This window comes from Rhinopithecus bieti, unplaced genomic scaffold (assembly GCF_001698545.2).
Source record: "Rhinopithecus bieti isolate Rb0 unplaced genomic scaffold, ASM169854v2 scaffold_32955, whole genome shotgun sequence".
In the NCBI taxonomy this organism is placed as follows: domain Eukaryota; kingdom Metazoa; phylum Chordata; class Mammalia; order Primates; family Cercopithecidae; genus Rhinopithecus; species Rhinopithecus bieti.
This window is the reverse complement of record NW_016814423.1, coordinates 1,499,721-1,504,370: the sequence shown is the minus strand read 5'-3', so window position 1 is coordinate 1,504,370 and position 4,650 is coordinate 1,499,721. Positions and strand designations below refer to the sequence as shown.

The 4,650-nt window shown below is 40.3% G+C and overlaps 1 protein-coding gene across 2 annotated transcripts in view; it reads left to right on the top strand.

Moving 5' to 3' along the window:
- Positions 1-4,650, top strand: part of DGKH (diacylglycerol kinase eta) — a 195,681-nt gene that overhangs the window by 16,699 nt on the left and 174,332 nt on the right. The window lies entirely within an intron of this gene.

Below are 4,650 nucleotides of genomic sequence, written 5' to 3'. Positions count from 1 at the left end.
AAAAAAAAAAAAAAAAAAAAAAAAAAAAACCACCATGGGCTGAGAATAATCCACTTGAGGGAAGAGATTAAATGATGCAAAAAAGGAGAGAATTACTGTCCTTATATATGCAAGACGGGGTGGGATGACGTGAGGAGCTGGGTTTCCCTCCAAGCAGGTCAGTTTATCCATACCAAGTCAGTTTATCCATGAAATGCAGTAGGGGCAGAGGTTGGCACTTCTAGAAATTATTTTCTGATAATTTTGATTTTCTCAGTGGAATATGAAGTTAGGTCGTCAGCTGAGAATCAAGATGGGGGAGAGGGTATGGAGGTCTGAGGCTAGAGGAAAGGTATGAAATGCTTGAACAGAGGCATGGGAAAGGGAATGGGCGAGAGAAATGCAGCAGTGTAAATATCAAGTTGCATTTAGGGCACACCTGAGCCGGGTGACCAGGACTCGAAGCACTGTCAATCTGGTGTGGGATCATGTTCAGCTGCTTGGGTGCAGTAAGTGAAGTGGAGGACACGGTCAAGCCGCTGTTGCGGTTTGTCTGTGTGTGCCAGGGAAAGTGTGGGTGGATACAGTGACAAGCTCTGGAAATGATGTTGGATGAAGAGGGAGCGCTTGAGTCAGGTCCTAGGGAGTAACCATGGGACGGAGCAGTTGAGGTAGGAAGGAAGAGAAGACTGTTGGCAAAGGTTAAGTCCAAGAATTAAACTTTAATCATTCAAATTTAATAAAGGAAAGAAATAAAAGAAAGTACGAAAAGAAACTATATAATTTTAATGATTTTAAATATGCTTCAGAGATGCATTAATAACAGGTTTTCTCTAGATCGTGTATGCACAGCTGGGGGCCCTTTTTAGTAAAATACAAAGACCATTTTACTTAGAACACGAAAAGAAAGTTTCCTAAAGAAGGAAAGAAATCTGATTTGGAATTTTTTTTTTTAATATACAAATAAAACCCTGAAATGCATTAAAGAAAACGAGTCCCAGTTTGAGTTCCTATTGGCAAGCTACGTAACCTCTTCAAACCTTACTTTTCCTCATATGTAAATGCTCGTAAGGATATTCTGAGGATTAAGGAGATAAAGCCTTCAGCCTGGCATCCAGTAAGTGCTAGTAAATGCCAACTATGTATTCAGGAATCTTGACGTGAAGGGCACTTTTTCCAATAGGGCACCTCCGAACGTCAGAAGGATGTGAGTGAATGAGGAGCTAGTGAAATCTTCCAGTCACAGGGAAAGAATTCTCACGCTTGTTCTGCCTTGGACAAGCCAAAACCAGAACTGTTTGTAAACCTTTTGTAGATTGAGTATCATCTAAGTAGACAGAGCTTTTTATCGTAGATCTAGTTAAGATTCCACAGTAGGAAGGGAAGAATGTTGAAGGAAATTCAACCTTCCCTTGGTAATAAACACTTCTACCTTATCATCATTCATAGATGTCACAACAATTCTAAATTATTACTGTTTGAGTATTTGTGGTCTTACTCTTTCTCTTCTTAACGAGGCAGCACTCTAGCCTGTTGGATCAACTCCTTCATTCACCTTTGCTGTGGAACAAGAGTGTGGATATAATGAAGGGAGAGGAGAGAATCACTTTATGACATTGCCTTAAGGCCCCAGGGTTTGTGGAGTAGTTGAGGGTCTGGAGTGAACAGGTGAGTCACAGGAACTTTACTTTCCTGTACAGTGGTGGAGTGGGGGTAGTTGAAGGGAGAGGCGAATGTGAGCATATGTGAGATATTCTCTAGGAAATATCTGGGTGAGGAAGGAGGCCGGGGTTCCATCTGGGTAAGTAAGGGGGAATGGTCAGTAGTAAAGTGTGGATTATTGTCATCATTGTAACCCGACGTTTATCTGTAGGATGATAAAGCTTGGGGAGCTTGATGTACTCTTTAATTAGCCATAAACAATGTGATCATATGATATAGAAAACATGAAAATTATTATTAGTTTTCGAGACAGAGTCTCCTTCTGTGACCCAGGCTGGAGTGCGGTAGTGTGATCTTGGCTCACTGCAATCTCTCCCTCCCAGGTTCAAGCAATTCTCCTGCCTCAGCCTTCTGAATAGCTGGGATTACAGGCATGTATCACAATGCCCAGCTAACTTTCTTGTATTTTTACTGGAGACAGGGTTTCATCATGTTGGCCAGGCTGGTCACTTCTGAGCTCAAGTGATCTGCTCGTCTTGGCCTCCCAAAGTGCTGGGATTATAGGTGTGAGCCACCGGGCCCCGCCGAAAACAATGAAATTGTGAAGCAGTTCTACACCATGTTCATAGCAGCGTTATTCATAGGAGCCAAAAAGTGGAAGCAACCCAAGTGTTCATTGATAGATGAATGGATAGACAAAATGTGGCACACACATATAATGGGACATTATTCAGCCTTGAACCGGAGGGAAATTCTGACAGGTCACTGTGAGGTGAAAGGTCGCATTTTCAGGTGTCAGGCAATCTTTTTTTTTTTTTCTTTTTTTTTTTTTGAAGACAGAGTCTCGCTCTGTGTCAGAGCTCAGGCTGGCGTGCAGTGGCCAGATCTCAGCTAACTGCAAGCTTCGCCTCCTGGGTTTACGCCATTCTCCTGCCTCAGACTCCCGAGTAGCTGGGACTACAGGCGCCCGCCACCTCGCCCGGCTAGTTTTTTGTATTTCTTTTAGTAGAGACGGGGTTTCACCGTGTTAGCCAGGATGGTCTCGATCTCCTGACCTCGTGATCTGCCCATCTCGGCCTCCCAAAGTGCTGGGATTACAGGCTTGAGCCATCGCGCCCGGCCGGTGTCAAGCAATCTTTACTGCAATTTGCTGACACTATTGAACACAGCACCACATTGAGCATATTTTCACATAACAGAAAACACGACATGTACGTACTTAACATTTTATAGGGTCGATCTTCCTTATTCATGGTTTCAGTATTTGCTAATTTGCCTACTCACTAACGTTTATTTGTGACTTCAAAATCAATACTTGTATGTAATTTTTCACATGTGAACAGTTGGAGTTGCCCAGTGTGCACATTCACACCCAAGGATGAACCTGGCTGTGCTCTGTTATCTTTTTTCAGCTCTCATGCAATAAACAAGTGCCCTTTCATGACATGGTTTCGCATGTTTGTACTTTTTGTTGATGATCTCACTGTTTACAGTGGCTCTCTGTGCGGAAGTGCTGTCTGGTTTTCCTAAAAGTAAAATGTTATGATGTGCATTATTGAAAAAAATATGTGTGTTAGACAGGCTTCCTTCAGGCATGAGCTATAGTGCTGTTGGCCCTGAGTATAATGTTAATGAATCAAGTATACTTACATTGTTTAAAGAATGTATGTGTATGTTTTATTAAGAATATAACATATAACATGTGATGTTATATGTATCATATATATTCTGTTAATATATATGTATACACATATTCTTTAAACAGAAGCACACATAAAATGAAATTATATGTTGATTAATTGACGAAGATGTTGTGAGGTTTGTAGGAACCTAAACCTAGTATTTCCCATAGGGTCAGTGGTTCACTATTGTTAATCCAGAGTTGTAGTGACTTTATTGAACATAACTGCTGTAAGTAATGAGAATCAAATGTGCGTTAAATTGTTTTAAAGGAAAAATAGTATTAATTTATGTGCTTTTCAAGGAAAACCAATATTTGAGTTGAAATCCATCACTTTAGAACCTGTCAAATGAGAATAGTATATCAAATCAGAATAGTATACCCAAAAATCTCTTCTGTAAAAATAGATACTAGTTTATGCTTTAATTTTCAACACATTTAAAAAAGAATTTTGAAGATAGAACACATAATTACTCATTTCATTTAAGAAGACCATTTTTCTGTCCTCACCAAGCACATATCTGGCTTTGAGATAATTTGTTCATGTCATAGAAAAATGTCTTTTATCCTAGAAAGATCATAAAAGTTTGAAATGACAAATAGATAACATTGTGTGTGCTAACGCCAACATTTTATGTTACCTCTTAATCTTTAATTATTAATTATTGCCACAACCGATCTAGCAATTAATAGTATATTTGTTGCTTTTATAGTTGGATTAATTAATTTTTTTCGCTGGCCATGTTTTATTTGTCCTTTTACTTCAAACAGGATAACCGAAAATATAGACAATATTCAATAAAATAAAATAGATGAAACAAATTCTAAGAGACTGTGATGCCACATGCTACATTAATCTAATTTTATTTATGCTTGCCTTGCGATGGGGAATAGATCATTCAGTAAAAACAAAATGTCTTATCATGTATAGCTTTTAAACTATAGTAATGATGTACCTTAATTACTTCCATGCACACAATTCTAACAGTCTTTTTTTTTTTTTTGAGATGGAGTCTCGCTCTGTCGCCCAGGCTGGAGTGCAGTGGCCGGATCTCAGCTCACTGCAAGCTCCGCCTCCCGGGTTTACGCCATTCCCCTGCCTCAGCCTCCCGAGTAGCTGGGACTACAAGCGCCCGCCACTGCGCCCAGCTAATTTTTTTGTATTTTTTAGTAGAGACGGGGTTTCACCATGTTAGCCAGGATGGTCTCCATCTCCTGACCTCGTGATCCGCCCGTCTAGGCCTTCCAAAGTGCCGGGATTACAGGCTTGAACCACCAGGCCCGGCCAGCCACTGCACCCGGCCCAGTCTTTTTTTTTTTTTTTTTTT